The sequence below is a fragment of the Aotus nancymaae genome, unplaced genomic scaffold (assembly GCF_030222135.1).
Source record: "Aotus nancymaae isolate 86718 unplaced genomic scaffold, 86718_ANA_hifiasm-v0.15.2.pri h1tg000011l, whole genome shotgun sequence".
NCBI classification, from domain to species: domain Eukaryota; kingdom Metazoa; phylum Chordata; class Mammalia; order Primates; family Aotidae; genus Aotus; species Aotus nancymaae.
In genome coordinates this window covers 42,901,278-42,924,156 of record NW_026988422.1, presented here as the reverse complement: position 1 = coordinate 42,924,156, position 22,879 = coordinate 42,901,278, and the positions used below count along the sequence as shown (strand labels likewise).

The 22,879-nt window shown below is 46.5% G+C and overlaps 1 protein-coding gene and 1 pseudogene across 1 annotated transcript in view; one reads left to right on the top strand and one right to left on the bottom strand.

Annotated features, from left to right (window-relative positions):
* The window catches only part of PLA2G4E (phospholipase A2 group IVE), a 67,057-nt gene that overhangs the window by 7,109 nt on the left and 37,069 nt on the right, over positions 1-22,879 (top strand). The gene's annotated exons all lie outside the window — the stretch shown is intronic.
* LOC105724067 (large ribosomal subunit protein uL24-like) lies at positions 13,088-22,651 on the bottom strand (annotated as a pseudogene).

The following is a 22,879-nucleotide window of genomic DNA, read 5'->3' as shown; positions in this document are numbered from 1 at the left end:
ATCCTCCACCGCCATGCTGCAAGTGCTCCCTAAATACCTACCATTTGCGAGGGTGGGTCCGTCAGCACGTGGGAGCCACCCAGGACCAGAGACTCCATGTTTGCATCAGACTTGCCCCGAGAGATGAGTTCCACAGCTAGTTCTGAGAAAGGCAGACTAACCTACGGATGCCCAAAGGCCCGCCTTCCCCATGTATTTCCCTCACCAGGCCAGGCTGGCCCTGCCCTGTTCCCTCCTCTCTGCCTAGCAAAGTTCCCACTGTGAGAGCCACTTGCCTCTTTGGCAACAAAGGTGGGCCTGGCCTCCGGAAGACCTCTCCCACAGCTGCTCCCAGCTGCCAATGGGGTGAGCAAGCTGTCCTCTGAATCTGGGGCCTGGTGGGATAGAGAGTAACAGACTCTCAAAGCTGGGACAGAGCATCAGGATTCCAGAGCCACCCCCTTGCCCAGTGTAGGACTCTCCTCCGTACCTTCCAGGCAATGACCCTTAGCATAATTCCAAGAATGGAAGCTTATTACCTTCCAAGTGACTAAGTTCTTTCTTACACCAAGGTCAAATCGATCCACTCAGAAAGGCCCTGTTTCCACCATCAGGTCAGACACAATATTAGTCCAACCCTTTTTCGTGCTTGACAGCCCTTTTTATACCTGAATTTACCTCCCATACTCTACAGTTTCAAGCCCCCTCCCATACTCTACACTTTCAATCGGGGCAGGGCTTGGCCTCCGATATCTGCTTCAGTCAAATTTTCAGTGAGCCACAGCTCTGCCCTCTTCCCTGCCCAGTGATGGATATTTTACCCAAGGCAAAGAGAAGGATCTGGTTGGTGGACAGATGGCCAGCTGCTTGGGAGGAGGAAGAAAGGGCTTCCCAGCTCTTGAGAAAAAACTCCTTCCTTGGGTGGGTTTGACCCACTGACCCAATCCTCAAACTAAGCCTCCTGCTACTCCCAGAGGGTGAGCATGGGTGAAGGTAGTTTTAACAGAGCTGACATATATAAATATCTGGTGTGGTGGTCTGGGACATGGTAGCCATGAAATAAATGTTGGTTTTCTTTCCTTGTCTCTAAATACATTTTTTGCTTTATTTAAAGAGCAACTTTATTTATAATAATGTTCCTTTTACAAAATTGTTTTTCTGATTATAAATAATACGTAATATATATTCAGTATAGACATTAGAAAATTTGGAAAACGTAATAAAGAAAATAAACATTCCCAACAATATCCAGAAATAATTTATTGAACCCTTCATATACTTCCTTCCAGTCTTTTTTATAGGCATATATATAGATAGAAATAAATTTTCTTTATATATACATATATTGATATATGTAAGATTAAGCTTGTATTGTAAAACTTGTCGTTTCTACATAATAGTGAAAAGTGATAATTTTTCTCTATTAAAAACCAGATTTTGGGAAACCGCTGCATAACATACTATCACGTCATATGGGTTGTTTCCAGTTTCTGATGCTGTGATTATTTTGGATATGCTATGAACCCCCAAAAGCCTAGAAAATATGTCATTGATATGCCAGTTACAGTGATTTCTCTCTCCTCCTTGCCAAGTTGGCAGGAAAGTCAAGATTTCCCTCCAGATAGCCCAGAGAATTCCCAGGGCCGTTGTCCCCGTCTATAAGACAGACCCCTGTCATTTGTCTGCTGACTGGAGAGTTCACAAAAGCTTCTCTGCTGATTTGCCCAAGCTAAGGAATGCATCTGCCCTGTCAGGAGTAATGAGGAGGGTCCCCCAGCAGAGGGACCTGGTGACCAAGTACCTCTCAATGATACAGCTCTGTCCCTCCACACACACACAGTGAATTCCCACTAAAGAGACCCGTGGTAGCAAAGTGAGTAAGCATGAAAGAGTTTCAGTGTTATTTCTGTGCCTTAGGTTCCGATAAGCTAAACCCTAATACTGATTTCAGGACACTGGTCTAAACTTCCCTCTTCTTTAGGGCACATTTCCTATCTGGAACTCCCAGTGTCCTTCCTTGTCTTCTGACCTCAGTGGGTCTCTTGTGGGGGTGGTCTCTTTAGTTCATCGTATACACTGCAATAACTTGAATCTTTAATGAGGAGTCTGAGTCCCAACCTCTTTCCCTGTCCCCAGGAGGCTCATCTGCTCCTGAGTCTGCTCCTATGTAAATTTATGGATGCAACTGGATTCATAAGGGAGGGTGCTGCCCAGCTCCACTCACCAGTATCCAATGCTGAGATACCATGGATACATTGGTGGGGGCCAGTAGGGTGGGGACATTGCTATTTCCATCCATCAACAACTTTTTTTTCCTTTTATCCATCAACAACTTTTAAGCCATATCCCTTGTTAAACCAAACAGGCAAATAATAACAACAAAAATTAACATATTATGGGAATAATGCCAAATCAAATATCTTTGAGGATTTGTACAAGTGTTTGTGTACAAGAAATTCCTAGCAATACAGTTGTTGAGTCAAAGGCAGCACACGGTTTGTGTATTCATAAGATTGCCAAATTGCCCTCCAAAGAGTTTGCTCTAATCTACATCCCATCGCCAACATTTTCCTGACTCTTCCTCACACCTTCACCAACAGTACTTTTATCAGTTTTTATCCTTGCCAATCTGATAAATGAAACGTGGCATCTCTTTGTTGTTTTAATTTACAGTCTTTAAATTATGAGCGATAATCTTTCACGTAGGCTTATTGCATAGTTCATTGATTCCCAACCTTTACTGAACTTTAGAATCACCAGAGGAGCTTCTAAAAATTCCAGTGCCCAAGTTTAACACCATACCAATTCCATCGACTATCTGGGAGCCAGGCATCAAAACATATTTTTAAAGATCTCCAGATGACTCCAATGTTTGGCAAAATCTGGAAGTGCTGACATACACATTACTACCATTCATTGCCCGTTCGTATCTTTTGTCAGTTTTTATGTTGCTTGCATTTTAGTATTTATGTGAAAGAGATTTTAGTTTATTGAGAAAATTAACCTTTCATCATGTTTAGTAAACATTTTTACAAATTAGTCTTGTATTATTGCGTGTGTGCTTTGACATAGAAAAACTTAATATCTGAAAACTGTATAGTTAGAATTATCTCTATTTCATATCTTGCTTTCTCACAATAATGATAAAACAATAACCAGTTAGATTATATTTACATATGGAGTTTATTTTAATACAAGGAAATATGGAACTAGCTTATTTTTTCCCAAATGACAAAATGATTATTTTTTTCAGAAAACTTATTTTTTCAACATAATTTATCAAATAACCCCTCCTTCCCGTATTAATTTGTAATGTTATCATTTGCACATGTAAATATCCTGTATACACTTGGATTTGTTTCTGGATGCTCTAGGCCTTAAATACTGTAAGAGAGTGTGTGTGTGTGTGTGTGTGTGTGTGTGTGTGTGTGTGTGTGTTTTAACTTTTTGTAGAGTGCTGGAGGAGGTCTCACATGTTGCCCAAACTGGTCTTGAACTCTTGTCCTCAAGCAATCCTCCCACCTCAGCCTCCCAAAGTGCTGGGATTACAGGTGGAAGCTACCACAACTGGCCAAGTACTATAGTTTTGAAATATATTTACTAGATAGAATTGGTTTTCTTTCCTTAATTTTATCTGTTTTGCAAATTCACTGAACATTTTTTCATTTGCATTTTTCTGCATACATTTTACAACTTTTGGTCAAATTCCCCCAACGCTTCTGGTTGGAAATTTACTTGGTTATTGTAGTAAATTAACAGATCAATTTAGGAAGAACTGATCGTTTTATTTTTCTGTTTAAGAACAATGTATGTATCTTCATTTTTCAAGCTGTTTTATGTCTCTTGGGAGAGTTTTATAGCTTTCTACATAGCGTCTGTGAATTTCTTATTTATTTTTCCTTAGGTTTATTTATTTTACATTGCTATTTTGTATGTGATCTTGTTTTCTCATGTGGCTATGTTTTTTATAGAAAAATTAATATTTTTTTGCTTATTTATCTTTATAATAATCCATTCTTATTATATCCTAAATTCAAGTATATGTATATATACATACATATGCAAATTCAAGTATTCATATACATACACATACACACACATATATATGTATATATGTCCACTTGGTTCTATTTGGAGATACTCATACTATTCTGTTGATCACTCTGCTGCTCAGTATACCAGTATCACACCATTAACAAAAGTGTTTTTCCATATTGGTACATTCTCTTTATAGTTCTCTTTCCAAGACTGCATAGAATTCAGTCACAGAAATATGCAATCATTTACTAATATTTCTACCAATATTGAGCAGATATGTAATTTTCAGTTCTTTACCATCAAAAATTTTAAATGCAATTTTTGAGCAGGTAGCATTTTTCTTCTTTGGTGTACATTTCTAGGAGTGTAATTACTTGGGCATAAAGAGTCTTGTAGCTTGCCGGGTGCGGTGGCTCACATCTGTAATCCTAGCACTTTGGGAGGCTGAGATGGGCAGATCACCTGAGGTCAGGAATTCAAGACCAGCCTGACCAATATGGTGAAACCCCGTCTTAAAAAAAAAATAGTCTTGTAGCTTTGGATAACTGCTGCTGTATATTCATAAGTGTTGATGGTACTTAGATTTGACTATGGTAAGGGAGGGTAAGAGACTTGAAGGCAGTGGGTGGGGGCAGTGGGCGGAGCCAGTGAAGAGTCAGTCCCAAGAATATGGGTTAGTGAAAGTAAAAGATCTTCAAAAGTTACCCAAAACCCCTAATAATAAGGAAAATACCTATGAAAACCACAATGAGAGACCATTTCATATCCCCTGGTTTAGCAAAATTCAAAAAGTCAGATGATACCCCTTGGTATAGCCCAATGGGAACACTCATATGTAGTGTTGGAAGTGTAAATCAGTAACAATTAGTTTGGAGAACACTTTGGCAATATCTAGTAAAATTGTTGATAATATCCCTCATAACCCAGCAAGTTAAACTCCTAGAAATATAGGCACTGAAGAAACACAACATGTACAAGAAAGCACACAGTAGCACTGTCCTCCCCGCTCCCACACTGGTTTCAAGCCTCTTATCCTCCCTTAGCATAGTAGTTCTAAGAAAGCTCATGGTTCCAGTACCGGTCCATGGCCTGTTAGGAACTGAGCCACACAGCAGGAGGCGAGCAGCAGGCTGGTGCGCATTAGTGCCTGAGCTCTGTCTCCCTTCAGATCAGCGGTGCCATTAGATTCTCATAGGAGCGCAGACCCTATTGTGAACTGCCCATGCAAGGGATCTAGGCTGCACGCTCCTTATGAGAATCTAGTACCTGATGATCTGTCACTGTCTCCCATCACCCTAGAATGGGACCATCTAGTTGTATGAAAACAAGCTCAGGGCTCCTACTGATTTTACATAGGGTGAGTTGTATAATTGTTCTATTATATATTACTATATAATAATAATAGAAATAAAGTGCATAATAAATATAAGGCACTTGAATCATCCAGAAACCATCCCTGCCCCCCACCATCCATGGAAAAATTGTTTTCCACAAAACCAGTCCCCAGTACAAAAAGGATGGGGACCACTGATCTAAGATATATCAATACCTTAGATATTACTCATCAGAATGTCACACATTATAATTTTTTTAAAAATATTTCTTAGTTCAGAGATTTTAAAATGGGAAAAATAGGTACCTTGGAATTGAGCAAAAAGTTAGTTTTATGGGATCTTCGGGGTGTCACTTTTCTGGCAAGAAACCTGTGGCTAGTGGCACTTTGCCCAAGTTTTGCTTGGGTCTGCTGGGTTCGTTCTGCCCACTCAGCCTGGCAGGTTGCGCTCAGCTCACACTACCGGCCTGGATCCCACCCCTGCCAAGGGAGACTGCATGGAGCAGTGACTGCATGGTGTAAGAGTGGGGTCTGGCTACGTGCCGGCTGCTGCAGTGACGTGGGCAGCTCCAGGTGCCAGCTCTCTGTGACCCTGTGGCTAGATCAGGCACACTGCATGCAGCTTCCACAGCTGGCTCCAGGGAATGCCGTGGTGCCCAGAAGCTTAGAAATGCCAGGAACCACAGGGCCCCGAAGAGGGAGTCACAGACCTGGCTCTGTGAGCTCCCAGGTCTGGGTTCCCTGGAGGGCCACAGCTCTTCCCCCACAACATGGTGAGCAAGGGGCATGTTTCAGCCCTGTTTGTGTTACAGCTCTTTCAGCCCCACCATTGGACAGGTCCTGAGTTCTTGTCCTGTGACCGGGAAGAATGAAGTACACAGATAAGTGGAGGGTGAGCAAGAAGATGAGGCACTTTACGGAGCAATAGAACAGCTCAGAGGAGACCCACAGTAGGCAGCTCCTTTCCCAGCCAGGGTGTCCCAACCAGTGGTCAACTCCTAGCTGAGAGGAGGCCCTAGACTGGGAAGTCCTCTCAGCAGCTGGTCGTCCTGATGTCTGATCTGCTCTGGCTGAGCCCAGGGCTTTGCAGGAGAGGAAACACATGCCAATTAGTCTGTGAGCAGCCATGGGTGAGCCTGGAAATGGTACCACAACTTACACTCTGGTCTGCGGGACTGGCAGCCTGGCCTGAAGGTGGGACCTCACCAGGGACCTGGTGCCTTCTGCCCAGGAGGCTGTGTGCCTCCTGATGCCATCTATGGGGCCCAGGCTGCTGGCACCGGGGGCACCTACAGGCAGGCACTGAGCTGTCCTCAGCCCCCACTGGGCTTCAACCCCCACCCCATGTTCGTTGGCAGCAGAGGTCTGTAGGGGGCTAAAGCAGCAGGGAGCTAGTGTGTCAGCACTGCCCCAAACATGTGCACCCTCAGCCAGGCTGCAATAGCACCTGGGCTTGGCCTCATGGTGCTCCAAGATCGAATGGGGGCCGACAGCGGGCAGAAGCCAGGCAACAGGAGCAGGCAATTCCAAGCCTGCAAGGCTGGGACCCCCAAGAGCACACAGAGGCCCAGGTCCACAGCCCTAACTTGGGCTGTTGCCTGCTCCTGGCTCCCACCAGCTCCGTGGAGCCTGGAGCCTCATCCACGCCACCTTGCAGCCTGGGGCAGAGGCTCCAGGTCCTGGCTGGGCTTTGGCCCATGTCCAGGGCAGGGACCACATGGCTACAAGCTCCCTCCCATTGCCCTGGCACCCAGTGATGGCCCAGGGTGGAGTGGATCACAGGCCCCGGCCCAGCCTTTGGGAGTGTCAGTCTTCGCGGTCACACCAGTGTGGGGTGCACCTGGGGACGCAGGCCTGGGCAACGCCCTGCAGAGCCTCCTCCTGAGGCACAGGAACCTGGTGCCCTCAGCAGGTGGGAGCAATGGCTGCATTGCTGGCCGGTGCCCAAAGCAGGCACCGCTCCCACTGCCAGCCTCGGGCCCCAGAGGCACGTCCCCAGTTCCACCTCCCTGGGGCCGGTGCTCTGTGTGCAAGGGCAGCACTGCCTAAGCCCAGTTCTGCCTCCAGCCCTGCGCTGCCCAACCGTGCTACTGCCCAGCTGTGTCGCTTCTCCACCAGCAGGTGACCTGGCCCAGCCCCAGCACCGTGGCCCCCAGGAGGGTGGGCTGCAGAGCAGGCTCTCGGCCTCCTCCCCACACCCTCCCTGCAGTGGCCTGTGATGCTTAACTGTCTTTAATACAAAAATGTAAGTTGTGGAATAGGTCACAGCTCTGAAAATGAATGAACCAGATCTATTCTTACCAATATAGGTGAATCTTACAAGCCTAATGTAGAGTGGAGAAAAAAACGTGTTTATAGCAGAATGGATATTTGTATGTTATCTAGCTTATACAAAGTTTAAAAATGTGAAATAACACCAAGTATAGCTCAGGAATACACACATACATAGAGAAAGAGTAAAGAAATGCCTAGGAGTGATAGACATGAATTCAGGTTCCTTTTAAAAAGTATTAAACAGTATTCATAATGTACAAAATGTATAAGGAATAATAAAATGAATACCCACGAATCCACTATTCAGCTTAAAAAATCACATTGGTGACAGAGTCAAAGCCCCCAGTGTGCCCCTTACCCAATCACTTCCCCTCTTTCTCTTCCTAGGGATAGTTTTTAACGTAAAGTTAACCTGAAGCCCGAGTGCTGAGCTCCTTTGCAAATTCTTATCCTGACTTGCATAGGACATGATCTGCATTTCCTGTGGCTGGTTTGCCACATCTCCCGGGCCTGTCCCATCCTGTCTGCCTTTCCCTGCCTTCAATTCAGCCTTACTTGCTGGGAGAGAATGGTTGCCTCTCCCAACCCCAGTGGGGAACAGGGGTGAGTCTCCACTCCCCAGGCCCTAGGCATCCGTGTCCCAGTTTACAGGTGTTGAAATGCAATGTTTCAGGTGCTGGTTGCTCCTCCCATGACTAGGAGAGGCTTTCCATCTGCACGGGATGTCACCAAAGCAGTAACGTATGTGAGTGGTGGGTGGATGTATGACAGTGTTGACTTCCAGTCAAGGAATAAATGAGAGATCAGAGCAGATCCAGGAAACGAGACGAGAACGGGAGTTGAGAGAAGAACTGGGAAGATCTCTTGTCCCATGATCCCCAGAAGAGGGCTCCTGAAGGCAAATGCTCAGACTTGTGCCTCCCACCCTAGATGTGCTCTGGAGGAGGAAGTGCCCTAATTTAAATGCAGAAGGGACTCAGTTCAGGGGACAGTGAAAGGCACCAACCTCTGTGATCTGTGATCCCCTGCATAGAGCCCAGAGTAGAGCCTTCCCACAGATGTGGCAGCCAGGTGGATCAGGAGTCTGTGTGGAGTTCTGTTCAGCCACAAGTGCCACAGTAACTAAAGATGAATTCAAATAAGCTTAAGCAATTAAAAAGCTTTTATTGCTCATGTAACTGGGAAGTCCAAGGGGCATATAGGCTTCAGGCATAGCTGGATCTAGCAGTCCACATCGTGTCCTCAGAACTTTGTCTTTTTCTCTCCTCCTCTCAACTCTTTAAGGCTGAGTCCTTCCACATGGTGACGAAGATGGCCACCAGTAACTCAAAGCTGAGCTCTTCCTCTCTCTCTTTCTCAACATTCATATAATCCTTAAAAGGAGGAGGCAGAAGAGAAGGAGGCAGAGGAGGAGATTTAATTGTTTCTGAACCAATCACTGAGTCTAAGAGGATGGGAATGACACTGGCCAGACTGGTAAGGGCCCACCTTTGAGAAAGCAGGATGATTGCGTATGATGACAGCTCCATAAGATCACAAAGGAAAATGGTGCTCTCTTATCAGAGGCAGGGGAAAGGGACTCTACGGGTGATGTGCCCACTATACCAGCATCCCACGTACAGACACAGCCAGTCCTCAACCCTTCACTGGCTTATGTACTCAGAATCAGCACATATAGATTTTCTTCATATTCTCCAAAATAAAATCAGAAAGTAATCAAATTATTTTGCCTCAAATAGTTACAAAGCCTAGGAGTACTCTGGGTCTGACATACCTGCTATGTCTCTGCTTCCAAAAATACTTTAAAGGGAAATTAGAAATAAGTGATCTGATCATCCCAGTTTGCCTGGAACTTTCCAGTTTTAGCACTAAAAGTCCCGAGTCCCAAAAAACCCTTTAGTCCTGGGCAAACCAGGATGTTTGGTTACTTTGAAATTAGTCTTTGGTTATTGTCTACGGCAGAGAGTTGCTGAGGGTGACAGGCCTGGTACTACAGGGGGTCAGATCTGCACTCTTGGAGCCCAGAGTCCTTCCCTCTGCATTTCTACATCACTGAAAAAGGGCTTGAACTCCCCACTTCCACTCCACTCAATCCCTACAAATACATGTGCACAGAGGAAACAGCAGCTGAGAGAGGTGAAGCGTCATTTGCACCTTGGCAAGGGGTCTCTGCCATGCTGCCAGCTCTCCTGCACAGGACAGGAGGCCTGAGCCCAGCCCCACCAGGGCCCACTCCGCCCAGGGCCAGGGGCCCAGGTAGCAGCAGGAAGCTGCTTTCACAGGCTCCCGGGAGGCAGCAGGAAGAGGGTTCCAGGTGGTGGCTCTTGTCCCTCTCCTGCTCCTCACAGGCCAGAGGACCCTCTTCTGCCTTTGGTGCTTGATCACCCATGTGTTCAGCCTCACCCAGGCACTACCTAGATGACAGCAACCAGGACTGCAGAGTCACCCCAAAGGACCCGCCCCCCCCCCACCCAGGATGCTCTTTGCCCCAGTGCCGCCTCCTCCAGGTGCCCGGCATCTCACCACGCCAGCCCTGGAGCCCACCAGTCACCAACCAGACAGAGTGCACAGGCTGGGCAGGGCCCTACCCAGATACCCTCATGGCGTCACAAGGGCCAGCTCAGCCACTACTCTATTTCCTCAGTGAAAACTCTTTCATTCAAACCTTAAAACCAACTACATGGCACTGAAAAAATCCTTAGGGTATTTTGCTCTTACCAGCTACAAAACTTGCACTGATTTTATGTCTGGCAGGTAAAGCAGGGTCGAGGCTCATCGGGACAGCCAGAAATGGGGCTCCAGGGCCCCACAGGACTGCTGACTTTAATCCAGCTCAGTGCAACTGGAATTTATACTTCAGCAAGAGCTCAGGGGCCTTCTTCCTCCTAAAGGTCAAGGCAAGAACACATGAGCTTCCCCTCTCAAGTACTCTCACACAACACACACAGTCACATGACACATTCACAAGGCACACCCACACAACACACACACACTCACACCACACACCACTCAGACACACTGTTCTCTCTCTCGCACACACTCACACACCTCACACGCACACACACACGCAGTGGGGAAAGGTGGGGGAGCCCCGTGCCCTGGATCCTGACAATGACAGGCCACAAGCTCCGTTTTCACATAACCCCAATACCCTCCCCAAAAGATTTCAGTCCCCTCCCTAAATATCAGCCTATTTTTAGTTACTTTAAGCTCTTTCCTGGCTGCGTTCCTCCTTTCTGACATCAAACACAATTTTTAGGCTGGTGTCTTACCCACACATCTCCCACCTCATTCTCTCTCTGTACTCAAGCATGGCATAGACTCACCGGGCAGCAAGGGACAAACCAGACCCCAGAAGTCAGCAGTAAGAAAGGCCTCTGAGGCCACTTAGTTGGATGGTCCACACCATGGGTGCCTCTCAGACTCATCTGAGACGGTGAAAATATACAGAAGTCTCCCAGCCCCCCATTTTGCCCACCCCCACGCTGCCTTTCTAAATGCCAATGGACACTGGCCTAAAGCCAGTAGGGAGCAGAGGCCTTTCTCGGCAGTGCTGCCCCTGTCAAATTCAAGACGTGATCTGAGGGCATCTCCTGCTCAAGTCCCTCCCAGGCCTGACACTGCCCTTCCACCTCCCATTCCCTGTGGGATGGTGGGCAGGGACCCTTGGCTCAGGGGTTTGAACTAAATGGAGCCCATGGGGAATTATTTCTCTCTGTTAGAACTTGGCTGGAGACCAATTCAGTCAAAACACAGAGCACCAGTGAATGGGATAGTGTATTAGTCCATTTTGTATTATATAAGGGAATATCTGAGACTGGGTAATTTACAAAGAAAAGAGGTTCTGCAGGCTGTACAAGCATGACACCAGCATCTGCTTGGCTTCTGGTGAGAACTCAGGAAGCTTTTACTCATGGCAGAAGGCTGAGGGAGAGCAAGCATGTTGCGTGGCAAGAGAGAAAGCAAGGAGGTGGTGGGAGGGCAACTCTTTTTTTAACAACTAGATCTCGCGTGAACTCAGAGCGATAAGTCGCCCATTACCACCAGAAGGCACCAAGCCACTCATAAGAAATCCATCCCCATGACCCAAGTACTTCCCACTAGGCCCCACTGCCAACATTGGGGATCACGTTTCAACATTTTGGAGGAGACAAACATCCAAATGACATCAGGTAGACTAGAACCATCTGACATAGTTCTTAAGACAGTAGAACTAGGAGAAACCCCGCCTTGCTAAATTGCTGTAGGGCTCCTGGGAGTCTCCCAGAGGTGCCCCGGCTCAGGGGCTGAAGTCAAGAAGCTTGGCAGAGTCTAGGAGTGGGTGCTTGGTCAGCCAGCCTTGGACCAAGCAAACGTGAGGGCTGCCTGTTACCACTACCCTTCTAAGGGAGAACCCAGGAGCATGGCAGGAGAGGACTGTGGGATGGAGGAGGGAAAAAGGAAGCCAACAAGAGAAAGGGGAGGATGAAGGGAGAGGAAGACAGAAAAATGAGAGGAAGAAAAAATGGGAAAGGGCCCAAGAGAGAAGCCTCTGTGCAGGAGGCTGGGATTTTCAGAGGAGCCAAGTTATGGCATCACTCCGTAAAAACATCGATCAGCCCCAGTCATTTAATGTCTGGGGATTTAGCCAAGAAAAATGAAAATGTATACTGACATAAAAACCTGTGTGCAAATGTTTACAGCAGCTTTATTTATGATAACTAAACATGAAGGAAAAAAACTTTGGCCTCATGGGAGTACATAGCCTATGAATGCTGTTGCTATGGTTGTGAGCAGGTGGGTGCAGTGGCTCATACCTGTAATCCCAGCACTGTGGGAGGAAGAGGCAAGTGGATTTCTTGAGCCTAGAAGTTCAAGACCAGCCTGGGCAACATAGTGAGGCCCCGACTCTACCAAAAAAATATTTTAATTAGCTGGGCTTGGTGGCAGATGCCTGTGGTCCCAGCTACTCGGGAGGCTGAGGTGAGAGGATCGCTGGAGCCAGGGAAGTCAAGGATTGTGCAATGAGCCGTGATTGTGCCACTGTACTCCAGCCTGGGCAACAGAACAACACTCTGTCTCAAAAAGAAGAAAGAAAAGAAAGAATTTTGCCCTTCAACTGATGAATGGGTAAACAAATTGTAATAATTTTACAACGGAATACTACACTGCAATGAAAAAGTAAACTCTTGTTACACACAAAAACCTGGATAATCTCAAAAATCGTATGCTAAGTGAAAGGGCCCACACACAAAAGAGCAAACACTGCATGATTCCATTTATGTGAAATTCCGGAACAGACGCACTGAGTCTACAGCAACAAGAGGCAGATGAGTGGTTACCTGGGGCCGAGGGGGAAGCAGAAGGCTGTGAGACCACCTCAACACAGATGGAGCAGGACTCTGTTCTGGCTTAACGGGGGATGGCCAGAGGCAAAGTGATGAATGAATGAAGCCTGCCACCTAGCCTTGCACCATCTCCCTCTCACACAGGCCCTGCTCCAAATTTCTCCTCCTCCACCTCAGATGTGCAGATTTCTCTTTCAGGAGGCCCATCCCCTAGGGGCCCACAGTGATAGAGAGTCTGACGCAAAGTCTGCCCTGCACTGGGAGCCTATAGTGGATTGGAGAAAACTAAATGGGGTGGCCATACCTCGCAGATGAAGAGGGAAAGGCAATTGATCTGGGGCTCTTTGCAGGTTGCCACTTGCCCCAGGAGCCATGATGGCTGATGCAGGAGGCACACCTGCCTTCCAGTTCACCCTAACCACACAGCGCTGAGGGTCACTTGTTCTACTGCAGGAGCAGGATTTGCTCTCTTTCTTAAACTGTGTCTGCTCAAAAACTTTCCATGAGTCACCACTGCCAACTGAAGAAAGATTGTGATTCTTTCACTCCATATCCATGAACCTCCTTAATCCCCTCCTCCAGCCTTGCCACCTCACCTGAGAAAAATGTCCTTTCCCCTTCTCTTCATTTGTCAGGTCCATACCCTTCCTTCAAGGGCAAGTTCAAATTCTTCCTCCAGGTCCTCTTCTGGCCTTCCAGCCCTGAGTGACCAAACTCTGAGCAGCTTATTTTTACCTCTCTTCTCATATGTGACATGATCATCCTGAGACAATTTGTGTGACCTTCCTGTCTCACCCAACTTAAATTGGGGGTCCCTTGGGGCAGCGATGATGTCTTTGTATCCCTGATGTTACTGTACTATGGATCACTTATAGTGAATCCGTCACTAGCAATCAGCCGTGTGCCAGCCATGTGCTAAATCCTTCATCTCATGTATTCTGGACAACCATCCCATGATGTAGAAACTGTTTTGCTTCCTGTCCTACAGATGAAGAAACTCAGACTTAGAGGGGTAAACTTACCTAAGTCCATGTAGCTTATACATAATAGAATGAAGGTAAAATCCTAGGTCTATTGAACATCAAAGTCTAGACCACTGTACCATGCTTAGCCTCGAGACAATGACGATGTCATCCTCACCAAAGTGATGGGTGATAAGGAGTAAACTCAGTGTGCAGAAGGCTCTTGGCACCTCACTGTGTGAGCAAGAGAGTCCAGAGCAGGGATGCAAAGCCTGGCATCTAGCTGCAACCAGGGGCCACAAGTTTTAATAGCAGGAACTTTATGAAATGAGAATTTCATTTAAAAAAAAAAAAGCGCTATGGATATAAGCGCTTTGAGAATGAAAAGAGCCAGGCACAGTAGCTTATGCCTGTAATCCCAGTGCTTTGGTAAACTGAGGCAGGCAGATTGCTTGAGCCCAGGTGTTTGAGACCAGCCTAGGCAACATGGCAAAACCTGTCTCTACAAAAAAATGCAAAAATTATTGTGTAATGAGTAGAAGGAGGAAAAAATAGAATACAAAAATTAGCTAGGTGTGATGAGTGCCTGTAATCTCAGCTATTTGGGAGGCAAAAATGGAAGAATCACACTTGTGCTTGGGAAGCGAGGTTGCAACGAGCCGAGATAGTGCCACTGCAGTCTAGGTGACAGAGTAAGGCTCTGTCTCAAAGAAAAGAAAAGAATAGAAAAGAAAAGAAACAAAAAGAAAAGCACCAAGCTGGCCCTTAATATTTTGTAAAGATAAAGCAGGGAAGAATTTCAGGAGCCAGATACATTGATGACACTAAGAATATAAACATTACCTACATTGGGGTGAAGGCCCTTTCTTGCCATGTCTACACTGTGTATCTTGTCATCATGAAATAGAGTCACATCTCGTTTGTTGGCCGGAAGTTCTGGGACATCTCAGCATGTTGACTTCCATGTTTGATTTTTTAAATCTCCTCTTACCCAGAGAAGCTCTAATGCTTGTTTTGCTTTTTGTCATGGAAATTATATTCCTCATTGTACGATTGTTTTAGGAAATTGGATTTTATTTTCAAGGAACATAAGCACATAGAAGAAGCCTTTTAAAAAGACAGTGCAGGCTGGGCGTGGGGGCTCACACCTGTTACCCCAGCACTTTGGGTGGATCACCTGAGGTTGGGAGTTTAACACCAGCTTTGCCAACATGGTGAAACCCTGTCTCTACAAAAAATACAAAAATTAGCCAGGCATGGCCGCTCACTCCTGTAATCCCAGCTACTCAGGAGGCTGAGGCAGGAGAGTTGCTTGAACCTGGGAGGTGTAGATTGCAGTGAGCAGAGATCTCACCGCTGTACTCCATCTTGGGCAACAGAGTGAGACTCTGTCTCAAAAAATAATAAGTAAATAAAAATAAATAAATAGAAACACAATAAAGAATCTGTTTTCCAGGTCAGCAGCTTTCTTGGGATCTATGCATTTCCTGAGAGGCAGTGTATATGGTGGTTAAATCCAGACTAACTAGTGCCACAGCTTTGTCACTTACCATCTTGACCTTGAGCAAGGTTCTTATCCTCTCTGTCTCAATTCTTTAAAATGAGATAATAATAGTTTCTTCACAGACAACATAAAACCCTTAGACCAGCCCCTGCTACTTTGTAAACATTCAATAAATGAGAGTTACTTTGCTCCTGTTGACATTTGTGTAATGTGTGTGAATGTGTCACAACTAATTTAGCCATTTCCTTACTAATGGGGACTAGGTATTTCCAGGTGACACACAAGACAGGCAATGCCCATGCCTTGAAAACTGTTACAGGCTGGTGGAAAAAGGCAAAAAGAATAAGAAAACAAGATTGGTGAACATATGATAAGTTACGTTAATAGAGAAACCCAGGAGCAAGTAGGTAGATGAGAGGTACACACATTATGGAGGGTGGCCCAGGAGGGCTGCCACAGAAAATGACATTTGAGCAGAGCTGTGATGAATGAGACAGAGCAGCTATGAACAGAGTGGGAGTCAAGAACTTCAGGCAAAATTCCCGACGCGGGAAGGTGCCTGGGCATGAAGGGCCGGTGTAGCTGCAGCTTGAGTGTGAAGGAAAAAGTAGAATAAATGTGAGCAGCCCAACCACACAGACCTTCAGAGATGTGGCAAGAAGTCAGCCACCAGAAGTGAGGGGCAGGCTTTAATCCGGCCAGTCACGTAATCTCGCATATGTTTTCAGGAGATCACTCTTACCCTTTAGTAGAAAGTGGCTTACAGGAAGGCAAAAGTAGAAGCAGGGAGACCCGTCAGGCTATGCAGGAATTAAGTGGAGATAATGGCTTAGATAAGAGCAGTGACAGGGACATCTGGGAAAAAAATAGAGGAAAAAATAGACCTCACCTGAGGTGCAGAGGACTCCAAGACACGACCCAATATCCTCGCTGGTCCCTGGGGGCCCTCCCAGCTTTCTTGATTGCTATTTCCCTAAACCCACAAAAGCTTCCCCATCCCCTCGCAGCAGAAAGGCAATCATTTTACTGTGTTCAATGTGTGTTTTATTTGAATATATTCCCTAGCCATATAGAAGTTGTCGTGGATGTCCTTGATAGATTTACCGGTGTTTCCTACCTCTTCCTGTCAACACTGAGTGTCCCAGACCCACCGTGCTGCTCCATGTGCATCTCGTGTGTTGCTTTGAACTACTGTGTCACGTTCCAGGTTGTGCATCCTTCACTCCCCATTCACGCTTCCTGCAATGCTCACGTGGGCTGGGCTGTTTCAGCATTGCTGATACTATAGGTGATGTGGAGCAAATGCCCTCATACACATATTTCTTTTTTTTCTTTTTGAGATGGAGTCTCGTTTTGTCACCCAGGCTGGAGTGCAGTAGCGTGATCTCGGCTCACTGCAACCTCCATCTCCTGAGTTCAAGAAATTCTTCTGCCTCAACCTCCTGTGTAGCTGGGATTCTAGGCACCCACCACCATGCGCAGCTAATTTTTGTATTTTTAGTAGAGATGGGGATTTCACCATGTTGGCCAGGCTGGTCTCTAATTCCTGACCTCAAATGATCCTCCACCTTGGCCTCCCAAAGTGCTGGGATTACAGGTGTGAGCCACCACGCCTGGCTCTCATACGTACCTTTCTATATCCAAGTCAGAATTGCTGTCTGACCTTCTTACTTTGACTAAGTGGTGACAGTGCCTTACTGACCTGGCAGCCTCCTCTTCCACAGCAGAGCATGACAGTGACTCTGTTCCCACAACCCCACCAACACTTGCCATTATCCAGCTTTCTCAATGTTTTCCAATTTAGTAGATGTAGTAAAATCTAATTTTCATTTTTCTTTGCATTTTTGATAAATTTCAATTTCCCTGGTTTTTCCCTGTGTTGATCTTTTATAGCCTGCCTTTTAATATGGTATTAAATGGGAATGCTGTCTTCTTTTACTCTATATAAAGTCACTTTTGCCATGTGAACCGTTAAACAGTTTGTTTTTTCCCATTGACTTGTGGTGTTAATTTTATCATCTATTAAGTTCCCTTGAAAAGCAGGGGTCTGTCTCTGATCCCTCCTCCCTCATTGGCTCTATTCTTGTTCCAATGATGTACTGTTTGTATTAGTATGGCTTTGTAATTTATCTTCGTATCTGGTAGGATAAGATTTTCCTCTCTGTCTCTTTTTTAAAAGGTGATCTTGTTACCCATGGATATTTATTAAGAGGGGAAATGTGAGCTATACTGTAGAGGTAGAATTCTGCTTATGGCAACTTTTGCTTTACCAGAGTTTTAACTTTCTGTATATTCAAATCCAGCAGTATTTCCCTATTGGCTTCTAGGTTTTATACCTTATTTAGGAAGATTCTCCTCCACCCAATATTATATAAATGTACTCTCATATTTTATTTTAGAGCATTTATGGTTTTATTATAATGGTTAGATATTTAAGCTATCTGGAATTTATTTTTGTGAAGTTGCGAAGTGAGGATCTAATTGGATTTTATTCCAAATGGTAAGCTACTTTTTCCAAGAATGAACAGTCCATCCTTTCTGACAGAGCAGGAGCACTGTCATCTTGGACAAACACTACCACTTTTAGTTCCAGCTCCCTTTCTAGCTTCATGCATTTCAAGGAAATCACTTCTCTTCTAACTACAAGCAGCCATAAAGAGCAGATAGTAAAACACAGATAAGACAGGTTGGACACAGAGTGAGGTGGGGGGAAAGTCTTTTGGGTAACTGCCAAACTTCACCTTCATACAATGGGCCCCAGTAAAACAGTGGCCTTAATAAGTACATTCCTTTCCCTTCAGGTGCACTAAGATAGGGAGCTAAAAGCAGCTGTAGAAAGATGTATGGGAACAGACACACAACTCTCCCTTTCAGATAAGCACAAGAAAGAGACACAAGCAGTCCAAGCCTCTGATAAACTCTCCCACCCTGAATCCTTAAAAACTCTTAGTCTGTAAGAGAGCATGCCTCTCACCTAACTTGTCCAGAAGCCCCTCTCAGGTTTGTTTTCTCTAAAATAAACCTGTCTTGACTGGCAAGCCACCTTTCATTCTTCTTTCCTCTTTCTTTAATTCTTACACTTTCACCACCGATTTCACATACTTCCTTTGTTGAATGCTAAAATTCCATATATAGATAGAGCGGCTCCTGGGCCCTACCTGGTTTATGGAAGGTATTGGAATCCAGAGTTTATTGGGACAGACTGGAAAAGCATTAGGTGCATTTCAGCAGAAGAACCAGAGGTTGAAGGGGTGCTCGCAGGCTGCAGGAGGCAGAGAGGAGGCTGGAGACAGGTGCTGCTGAAGAGGTGGGAAGGAAGGGACAGGCCCCTGAGGCCCCTGGAAAGAGGACAGTGAGAAGTCATCCTTGCTAGGCCCACAGGGGACTGGCATCCACTAGGCTTCTGGGAGGAATGTGCTTTTCAGTATTGGGTTACCTGAGGCCAAGAGGCTGCTAGCAGAGGCAGCGCGTGGTCACCCCAGCTGAAGTGCCAGTTAGAAAGCCTGGTGACAGGGCTGGAGTCAGAGGCCTCAGCACACACAGCAGCAAGGCTGGGCCCAAGTAGGCCAGGCCAGGGGATCTGAGAATCCTGGGGCTCCCTGTTCATCAGTGCTGGGTGGAAAGGAACTGTTCCTTCCCCTTGTCACAGAGACAGGTTCAGAATTTCCACATGGAAGGGACTCTGGCAAAAGGGGACTTGACTTGGAGAAGCAGTTGTATATATCAAGATCATTGCTTTGGCACACACACCCCTGGCATGGGGACATTGCTGTTTTCCTGACACTCCTTACTCACCATCCCAGCCCACTTCCACCTACCCCAGTCCCCTGCTCCCCTCCCATTCCACTTAGAGCCCACATTGGACAATTTACCCTTTAATTTTGCCCCTGCTCTTCCCCTTTCTAGATTATATATTCATGGTTTTATTCCAGACCCCACTGGAGTGGTCAGTACAGAGGTGGGTGCCCAGCAGGTGGTTGGCAAATGCTTTCTGGTAGATTGGTCCACTTAGTTCAAGGTGACACTGGCTCCCACCTGGAAGAGTGGCACCAGGAAGGGTGTAGGAGAAGAAACTTCCACGGACCTCCCATCAGCCCTATTCAATTTGATTTAATTCAACCAAAATGAGTGGAGATTCTGCTTTTGAGGAGTTGATAGACAGTGAGGAAGCATAAGGTTTGGAAACCTAGATTTTCCACACATCATGTTGAATGGATGAGGGTGGAGTGGGGGTTTGTGGCTGGGCTTCTTCAGTGAGTAGAGACCAAATCACAGGCCCTGTGTTTGGGGCTCACCCTGGGCCTATTTGATTGGGAAGGGTAGGGGAGTGAAGGAATGGGGAGACAGATGGGACCCCACGACTTTCAGGACCATGTAGTGCTGTGAGTTGGGTTGCCACAAAGTTTCCTGGACTTAGCTTGTACAGCCTGTTCTGGCCTTATGTTTCTATTAACTTCTCACCCTATTTCCCCTATTCCAGATGGTTCACATCTCATCTCCTAATTGATCCCTTGTTTCAACATCAGTCAGCCTTGCCTTCTTAAATTTCAGCTCTCCTGCTCAAAAACCATCAATAGCCCCCTACTGCTTAGAGAGGAAGTCCAAATTTAAAGTATGGCCTTTTAAGGTCATGATTGTTGGATCCTAATCTAGTGCTTTTATGGAACTAAGGGTGACATCTCAACGCAGGGCAGACTGGGTCCGAATGCAGGGCTAGATCCCAGTTTGTGGTGTCTGTGGGTCCTCTTCGTGTGCCTGGCCCTCCAGAGAGCAGAGGGGCCTTGCCCTGGTGTTTTCCAGATTTGTTCTTTCACAAAGCCTCCTTCTTTCTGCCTAATTTCTACCACTCCTGTGTTCCACTGTCTACCCTCTGTATCTCCTCCCATACACCTCATTGCACAGACTCCAGACCACCTGCATACCTAAGCGTGCCTTGCTTTCTGGCCTCCCTGCCCATGTTCATGCTGTTCCTTCCTCCTAGGATGACTTTTCTTCCTCCTAGTGGTCCCTAGGCTCAATCGCTGTTGAAATCCCATCCCTCGTCTAAAGCCCAATTCAGATGTTGCCTCCTCTGTGAGGCCTTTTCAGATCCACTCTTTCCATCTCCAGCTGGAATCCATTTTCCATCCTCTGTGTTTCCCAGCCAGTTCTTAGTTGCGTGGCAGAGCTCTGGAAACCAGGGGCCCCCAACCCCCTGGCCATAGACCAGCACTAGTTCATAGCCTGTTCCAAACCGGGCCACACAGCAGGTGGTAAACGGTGGGCGAGTGAGCAAAGCTTCATCTGTATTTACTGCCACTCCCCATCACTAGTGTTACTGCCCGAGTTCTACCTTCCATCAGATCAGCAGGGGCATGAGATTTCATAGGAGAGCAAACCCTACTGTGAACTGTACACACAAGGGATCTAGGTTGCATACTCCTTGTGAGAATCTGACACCTGATGATCTGTCACTGTCTCCCATCACCCCAAGATGGGACCATCTAGTTGCAGGAAAACAAACTCAGAGCTCCCACTGATTCTACATTATGGTGAGGTGTATGATTATTTCATTATATAAGACAATGTAATAATAATAGAAATAAAGGGCACAGTAAATGTAAGGCACTTGAAGCATCCCAAAACCACCCCCCTCAACCTGGTCCATAGGAAAACGGTTTCCATGAAACCAGTCCCTGGCACTAAAAAGGTTGGGACTGCTGCTGTAAACCATGGATCTTCACAAACACGAAGGATTTATATTGATTCTTCTAAGATGCCCCCTCTCACCATAGGGAAACTTGGATGTCTGAGCCTTTGAGGGGTTGGATGCATCTGGCTCTCCAGCCAGACTGTCAGCAACTTCAAGCTTAGAATTTCCTCTCTTAGATGTATACAGCAGGTGCTTACTAGGTACATGAACTAAATGGAATTTGTGGAGTCTGCTGAGGGATGTGGTGCTGAGTCTCCATCCTTGGCAGAGGAGGGGAGGGCAGGGCAAGGAAGGAAACTGGCAGGGCAGCAGGCTAAGTCCCCTCCACTCTCTGGAGGGCCAGGCACGTGAAGAGGTCCCAGAGGTACCTCCAACCAGTTGCCATCTCTGTGTTCAGGCCCAGTCTATCTATCCCGTGTTCAGATCTCATCCTCAATTCCAAAAAAGCACTTCTATCTATGGGCCAGAAAAGCCGGTTGTGGGGCCCCAGGCAATAGCTCAGGCAGGAAACTCCCAGTGTATACAGTCAGGCAGCAGAGCAGGCAAAGCCACCCTTGTCAGGGTGAACCACCAGGCTAGAGATAGGAATCATCTGGGCAGGGCAGGTGCATCCTCCAAGCTGTCCTGAGACCAGGCAGGAGCTGGACACGCCCTCTGTCCACCAGGAGGGAGGACATGGGGCAGTTGCCCTGGACCCTCTTCTCACCAAGTATTGGGCAATTGCTTTCTTTCTTCACACTGTAACTTTGGGAGCCCGGACCTTGGTCTCTGTGGGAGTCATGGTCAGGACCCTGTGAAGCTTCACCAAGCCATGACACTGAAGTGGTGTTGAGAGTGAGGGTCCCGTCTTCCTAGAGGAGCATCTATGAGCCCTGACCTCTATGACCTGAAGAGACAGATTTCCTAGATTATGGCGGGGCTAGTCCTACAGTCGTGTGGGTTCAGTGTCCTCTTCTTGCCACCCTATGCCCTCAAAGGCCTGGTCATTCTGAGTGGCTGGGGGCTATAGACTGCTGACCCCAAGGGCCAGAGCCCTGTGGGTCCCTGTATTTCTTTCTTTTTTTTCCCTTGTTTCAGGTTTTAATCAAAGCTTGTATATAAGATTACTTTATTCCTGCATCTTCTCATTGTTTCTTCCTTGTATTTGCCCTTTTCCTTTCCTACTTGGCGAGATTCGGCTTTCCGTTCAAGGATCTTTTTGCCGTCTTTATCCGGTTTTAGCCTAGTGATAACCACCTTGCTGGGGTGAATGCTTACACGGACAGTTGTGCCATTAGCCTTTTCCCGCTACACCCGTTCAATGGAGATTATGTATTTCTTCCTGTAAGCCTGGACTACTTTGCCAATCTGCTGACCTTTATAGTGTCCTCGTACCACCTGAACTTCATCAGCCTTTCGGATGGGCATGGATCGCATGTTGTACTTCTGTCTCAGCTCTTTGGAAAGAGGGGAAGACATAATCTTCCTGCGAATGTGGGAAGGTGCATTGAAATGCCTTTTGCGATTCTTGCTTCAGTTGGAAGTCACAAAGGGATTGAATTTTATTTTGGCAGCTCCCGCTTAGGTGATGACCGCAAAAGGGAAGAGCAGGGTGTCTGTATTTCTATGACCGGAAGACCTGTGATTTCCTTGATACTGAGAGATCTAGGCCCAAGTACCCTATCTGTCTACACACCCAAACCACTCCCAGGGCAATCCCAATCACTGCCAAGCTGCAGCCTGGAGGGTGGAGTTCTGAGTCAGAGTATAACTAAGTTCCTGATCTTGCCA